At 36.5% G+C, this 7,546-nt stretch overlaps 1 long non-coding RNA gene across 1 annotated transcript; it reads left to right on the top strand.

Annotated features, from left to right (window-relative positions):
- The first annotated feature begins 662 nt into the window (after positions 1-662).
- On the top strand, positions 663-2,581 carry LOC121888864. The gene is made up of 3 exons (XR_006093353.1): positions 663-697; positions 1,825-2,082; positions 2,467-2,581. It is a non-coding gene; the product is annotated as an uncharacterized LOC121888864 (long non-coding RNA).
- Positions 2,582-7,546: the final 4,965 nt, after the last annotated feature.

The raw sequence follows: 7,546 nt of genomic DNA, 5'->3' as shown, positions 1-7,546 counted from the left end.
TTCTCTGTGTTTGAGAGCATCAGAAGCAGTGGAGTAAACATTACTGCAGTCACTGGTGAGATATTTCACTTTATTTCTATGTACTATATCACCGTAACAAGTCACCGTCTGCTTTTCAGTCCACCAGTGTGAAACTAAGACATATCTACTCAGTGTGAAATTCCTCCGACCCTGTGATTTTTTATTTATTGTTGATTACATCTCTGTTGTCAAATATAATTGAATGGATTAGACTATAAAGTGTGAATCCTGGATACAGACACATAATTGTTAATAATGCAAACAATGCATTCACTTGTTAGTTTTCTTTAAACAGCATAAGTTTTTATTCATATAGGGATGCAAAATGGAGCATCTTTAACAGCCAGAGGAAACATTTACACTTTTTACAGACAGTCCTTTGTTAAAACATTTTCTTTCTTCTCTTTTTCTGTCTCAGCTCCTCCAAACACAGGAAGCTTCAGTTCAACAGGACAAGATGAGACCAGCATCACCCTGCAGTGGAATAAAGTGAACAACAATGTCAGCTTTATTCTCCAGTTTAATGGTACAGAGATAAACATCACTGCACCAGATGGAGATGGAGCAGTAACTCACACAGTCTCATCTCTAACTGCTGGAACTAAATACACATTCACTCTCTTCTCTGTGTTTGAGAACGTCAGAAGCAGTGGAGTAAACATTACTGCAGTCACTGGTGAGATATTTCACATATTTATAATAAAATATATGATTTTGATTTATGTATTTTGAACCAAGCATAACGCAGTTGTTCTGTGTCAATTAATTTACATACTATATGACAACCTGACACATAATAAAAGATGTATTCAGATGTATGAATGGTTACCTAACTGTTCATGGATTAGCTTGAATTGTGGTGGCAGCGACAAGCTAGTCAATGCCAGTTAGTAGCAGCCATAACTGTTAGCAACTGTAAATGCAAGTATGAACAGCAAACACTTAGCAGCAACAACATCATGTAATGAACCACGTACCACATGTAGAACCTGGTGTGATAGGACGGTTAGTAGTATTTATCAGCAGTAATAGTAAAAGGAAGCAACACATTAATAGAGTGACATTTATATTTACAGCTCTTTTGAATGGAATGAAACACTTTTTTGCAGGCAGTTCTTTCTCAATGAAATACATTTCTACTCCTTTTCTGTTGCAGCTCCTCCAAACACAAACAGTTTGATATCAACAGGACAAGATGAGACCAGCATCACTCTGCAGTGGAATAAAGTGAACAACAATGTCAGCTTTATTCTCCAGTTTAATGGTACAGAGATAAACATCACTGCACCAGATGGAGATGGAGCAGTAACTCACACAGTCTCATCTCTCACTGCTGGAACTAAATACACATTCACTCTCTTCTCTGTGTTTGAGAGCATCAGAAGCAGTGGAGTAAACATTACTGCAGTCACTGGTGAGATATTTCACTTCATTTCTATACACTATATCACCTTAACAAGTCATCATCTCCTTTTCAGTCCACCAGTGTGAAACTAAGACATTCCTATTCAGTATAAAACTACTCTGACGTTGTGATTTTTATTTATTGTTGATTACACCTCTGTTGTCAGATATAGTGGAATGGATTAGACCCTAAAATGTGAAAACTGGATTAAAAAAAAAAACTTCATTATTAGTAATGCAAACAGTTTATTCACTTGTTAGTTTTTTCATAGACAGCATTTATTTTTATTCATGTAGGGATGCAAAATGGAGCATCTTTAACAGCCAGAGTGAACATTTACATTTTTTACAGACAGTCGTTTGTTAATACATTTTCTTTCTTCTCTTTTTCTGTCTCAGCTCCTCCAAACACAGGAAGCTTCAGTTCAACAGGACAAGATGAGACCAGCATCACTCTGCAGTGGAATAAAGTGAACAACAATGTCAGCTTTATTCTCCAGTTTAATGGTACAGAGATAAACATCACTGCACCAGACGGAGATGGAGCAGTAACTCACACAGTCTCATCTCTCACTGCTGGAACTAAATACACATTCACTCTCTTCTCTGTGTTTGAGAACATCAGAAGCAGTGGAGTAAACATCACTGCAGTCACTGGTGAGATATTTCACTTTATTTCTATATACTATATCACCTTAACAAGTCACCGTCTGCTTTTCAGTCCACCAGTGTGAAACTAAGACATATCTACTCAGTGTGAAATTCCTCCGACCCTGTGATTTTTTATTTATTGTTGATTACATCTCTGTTGTCAAATATAATTGAATGGATTAGACTATAAAGTGTGAATCCTGGATACAGACACATAATTGTTAATAATGCAAACAATGCATTCACTTGTTAGTTTTCTATAAACAGCATAAGTTTTTATTCATATAGGGATGCAAAATGGAGCATCTTTAACAGCCAGAGGAAACATTTACACTTTTTACAGACAGTCCTTTGTTAAAACATTTTCTTTCTTCTCTTTTTCTGTCTCAGCTCCTCCAAACACAAACAGTTTGATATCAACAGGACAAAATGAGACCAGCATCACCCTGCAGTGGAATAAAGTGAACAACAATGTCAGCTTTATTCTCCAGTTTAATGGTACAGAGATAAACATCACTGCACCAGATGGAGATGGAGCAGTAACTCACACAGTCTCAACTCTCACTGCTGGAACTAAATACACATTCACTCTCCTCTCTGTGTTTGAGAACGTCAGAAGCAGTGGAGTAAACATTACTGCAGTCACTGGTGAGATATTTCACATATTTATAATAAAATATATGATTTTGATTTATGTATTTTGAACCAAGCATAACGCAGTTGTTCTGTGTCAATTAATTTACATACTATATGACAACCTGACACATAATAAAAGATGTATTCAGATGTATGAATGGTTACCTAACTGTTCATGGATTAGCTTGAATTGTGGTGGCAGCGACAAGCTAGTCAATGCCAGTTAGTAGCAGCCATAACTGTTAGCAACTGTAAATGCAAGTATGAACAGCAAACACTTAGCAGCAACAACATCATGTAATGAACCACATGTAGAACCTGGTGTGATAGGACAGTTAGTAGTATTTATCAGCAGTAATAGTAAAAGGAAGCAACACATTAATAGAGTGACATTTATATTTACAGCTCTTTTGAATGGAATGAAACACTTTTTTGCAGGCAGTTCTTTCTCAATGAAATACATTTCTACTCCTTTTCTGTTGCAGCTCCTCCAAACACAAACAGTTTGATATCAACAGGACAAGATGAGACCAGCATCACTCTGCAGTGGAATAAAGTGAACAACAATGTCAGCTTTATTCTCCAGTTTAATGGTACAGAGATAAACATCACTGCACCAGACGGAGATGGAGCAGTAACTCACACAGTCTCATCTCTCACTGCTGGAACTAAATACACATTCACTCTCTTCTCTGTGTTTGAGAACATCAGAAGCAGTGGAGTAAACATCACTGCAGTCACTGGTGAGATATTTCACTTTATTTCTATGTACTATATCACCGTAACAAGTCACCGTCTGCTTTTCAGTCCACCAGTGTGAAACTAAGACATATCTACTCAGTGTGAAATTCCTCCGACCCTGTGATTTTTTATTTATTGTTGATTACATCTCTGTTGTCAAATATAATTGAATGGATTAGACTATAAAGTGTGAATCCTGGATACAGACACATAATTGTTAATAATGCAAACAATGCATTCACTTGTTAGTTTTCTTTAAACAGCATAAGTTTTTATTCATATACGGATGCAAAATGGAGCATCTTTAACAGCCAGAGGAAACATTTACACTTTTTACAGACAGTCCTTTGTTAAAACATTTTCTTTCTTCTCTTTTTCTGTCTCAGCTCCTCCAAACACAGGAAGCTTCAGTTCAACAGGACAAGATGAGACCAGCATCACCCTGCAGTGGAATAAAGTGAACAACAATGTCAGCTTTATTCTCCAGTTTAATGGTACAGAGATAAACATCACTGCACCAGATGGAGATGGAGCAGTAACTCACACAGTCTCATCTCTAACTGCTGGAACTAAATACACATTCACTCTCTTCTCTGTGTTTGAGAACATCAGAAGCAGTGGAGTAAACATTACTGCAGTCACTGGTGAGATATTTCACATATTTATAATAAAATATATGATTTTGATTTATGTATTTTGAACCAAGCATAACGCAGTTGTTCTGTGTCAATTAATTTACATACTATATGACAACCTGACACATAATAAAAGATGTATTCAGATGTATGAATGGTTACCTAACTGTTCATGGATTAGCTTGAATTGTGGTGGCAGCGACAAGCTAGTCAATGCCAGTTAGTAGCAGCCATAACTGTTAGCAACTGTAAATGCAAGTATGAACAGCAAACACTTAGCAGCAACAACATCATGTAATGAACCACGTACCACATGTAGAACCTGGTGTGATAGGACGGTTAGTAGTATTTATCAGCAGTAATAGTAAAAGGAAGCAACACATTAATAGAGTGACATTTATATTTACAGCTCTTTTGAATGGAATGAAACACTTTTTTGCAGGCAGTTCTTTCTCAATGAAATACATTTCTACTCCTTTTCTGTTGCAGCTCCTCCAAACACAAACAGTTTGATATCAACAGGACAAGATGAGACCAGCATCACTCTGCAGTGGAATAAAGTGAACAACAATGTCAGCTTTATTCTCCAGTTTAATGGTACAGAGATAAACATCACTGCACCAGATGGAGATGGAGCAGTAACTCACACAGTCTCATCTCTCACTGCTGGAACTAAATACACATTCACTCTCTTCTCTGTGTTTGAGAGCATCAGAAGCAGTGGAGTAAACATTACTGCAGTCACTGGTGAGATATTTCACTTCATTTCTATATACTATATCACCTTAACAAGTCATCATCTCCTTTTCAGTCCACCAGTGTGAAACTAAGACATTCCTATTCAGTATAAAACTACTCTGACGTTGTGATTTTTATTTATTGTTGATTACACCTCTGTTGTCAGATATAGTGGAATGGATTAGACCCTAAAATGTGAAAACTGGATTAAAAAAAAAAACTTCATTATTAGTAATGCAAACAGTTTATTCACTTGTTAGTTTTTTCATAGACAGCATTTATTTTTATTCATGTAGGGATGCAAAATGGAGCATCTTTAACAGCCAGAGTGAACATTTACATTTTTTACAGACAGTCGTTTGTTAATACATTTTCTTTCTTCTCTTTTTCTGTCTCAGCTCCTCCAAACACAGGAAGCTTCAGTTCAACAGGACAAGATGAGACCAGCATCACTCTGCAGTGGAATAAAGTGAACAACAATGTCAGCTTTATTCTCCAGTTTAATGGTACAGAGATAAACATCACTGCACCAGACGGAGATGGAGCAGTAACTCACACAGTCTCATCTCTCACTGCTGGAACTAAATACACATTCACTCTCTTCTCTGTGTTTGAGAACATCAGAAGCAGTGGAGTAAACATCACTGCAGTCACTGGTGAGATATTTCACTTTATTTCTATATACTATATCACCTTAACAAGTCACCGTCTGCTTTTCAGTCCACCAGTGTGAAACTAAGACATATCTACTCAGTGTGAAATTCCTCCGACCCTGTGATTTTTTATTTATTGTTGATTACATCTCTGTTGTCAAATATAATTGAATGGATTAGACTATAAAGTGTGAATCCTGGATACAGACACATAATTGTTAATAATGCAAACAATGCATTCACTTGTTAGTTTTCTTTAAACAGCATAAGTTTTTATTCATATAGGGATGCAAAATGGAGCATCTTTAACAGCCAGAGGAAACATTTACACTTTTTACAGACAGTCCTTTGTTAAAACATTTTCTTTCTTCTCTTTTTCTGTCTCAGCTCCTCCAAACACAAACACTTTGATATCAACAGGACAAGATGAGACCAGCATCACCCTGCAGTGGAATAAAGTGAACAACAATGTCAGCTTTATTCTCCAGTTTAATGGTACAGAGATAAACATCACTGCACCAGATGGAGATGGAGCAGTAACTCACACAGTCTCATCTCTAACTGCTGGAACTAAATACACATTCACTCTCTTCTCTGTGTTTGAGAACATCAGAAGCAGTGGAGTAAACATTACTGCAGTCACTGGTGAGATATTTCACATATTTATAATAAAATATATGATTTTGATTTATGTATTTTAAACCAAGCATAACGCAGTTGTTCTGTGTCAATTAGTTTACATACTATATGACAACCTGACACATAATAAAAGATGTATTCAGATGTATGAATGGTTACCTAACTGTTCATGGATTAGCTTGAATTGTGGTGGCAGCGACAAGCTAGTCAATGCCAGTTAGTAGCAGCCATAACTGTTAGCAACTGTAAATGCAAGTATGAACAGCAAACACTTAGCAGCAACAATATCATGTAATGACCCACATGTACCACATGTAGAACCTGGTGTGATAGGACGGTTAGTAGTATTTATCAGCAGTAATAGTAAAAGGAAGCAACACATTAATAGAGTGACATTTATATTTACAGCTCTTTTGAATGGAATGAAACACTTTTTTGCAGGCAGTTCTTTCTCAATGAAATACATTTCTACTCCTTTTCTGTTGCAGCTCCTCCAAACACAAACAGTTTGATATCAACAGGACAAGATGAGACCAGCATCACTCTGCAGTGGAATAAAGTGAACAACAATGTCAGCTTTATTCTCCAGTTTAATGATACAGAGATAAACATCACTGCACCAGATGGAGATGGAGCAGTAACTCACACAGTCTCATCTCTCACTGCTGGAACTAAATACACATTCACTCTCTTCTCTGTGTTTGAGAGCATCAGAAGCAGTGGAGTAAACATTACTGCAGTCACTGGTGAGATATTTCACTTCATTTCTATACACTATATCACCTTAACAAGTCATCATCTCCTTTTCAGTCCACCAGTGTGAAACTAAGACATTCCTATTCAGTATAAAACTATTCTGACGTTGTGATTTTTATTTATTGTTGATTACACCTCTGTTGTCAGATATAGTGGAATGGATTAGACCCTAAAATGTGAAAACTGGATTAAAAAAAAAACTTCATTATTAGTAATGCAAACAGTTTATTCACTTGTTAGTTTTTTCATAGACAGCATTTATTTTTATTCATGTAGGGATGCAAAATGGAGCATCTTTAACAGCCAGAGTGAACATTTACATTTTTTACAGACAGTCGTTTGTTAATACATTTTCTTTCTTCTCTTTTTCTGTCTCAGCTCCTCCAAACACAGGAAGCTTCAGTTCAACAGGACAAGATGAGACCAGCATCACTCTGCAGTGGAATAAAGTGAACAACAATGTCAGCTTTATTCTCCAGTTTAATGATACAGAGATAAACATCACTGCACCAGACGGAGATGGAGCAGTAACTCACACAGTGTCATCTCTCACTGCTGGAACTAAATACACATTCACTCTCTTCTCTGTGTTTGAGAACATCAGAAGCAGTGGAGTAAACATTACTGCAGTCACTGGTGAGATATTTCACTTTATTTCTATATACTATATCA

The sequence above is a fragment of the Thunnus maccoyii genome, chromosome 22, assembly GCF_910596095.1.
Source record: "Thunnus maccoyii chromosome 22, fThuMac1.1, whole genome shotgun sequence".
In the NCBI taxonomy this organism is placed as follows: domain Eukaryota; kingdom Metazoa; phylum Chordata; class Actinopteri; order Scombriformes; family Scombridae; genus Thunnus; species Thunnus maccoyii.
The sequence above is the reverse complement of the archived record's forward strand: the minus strand, read 5'-3'. Positions and strand labels throughout refer to the sequence as shown.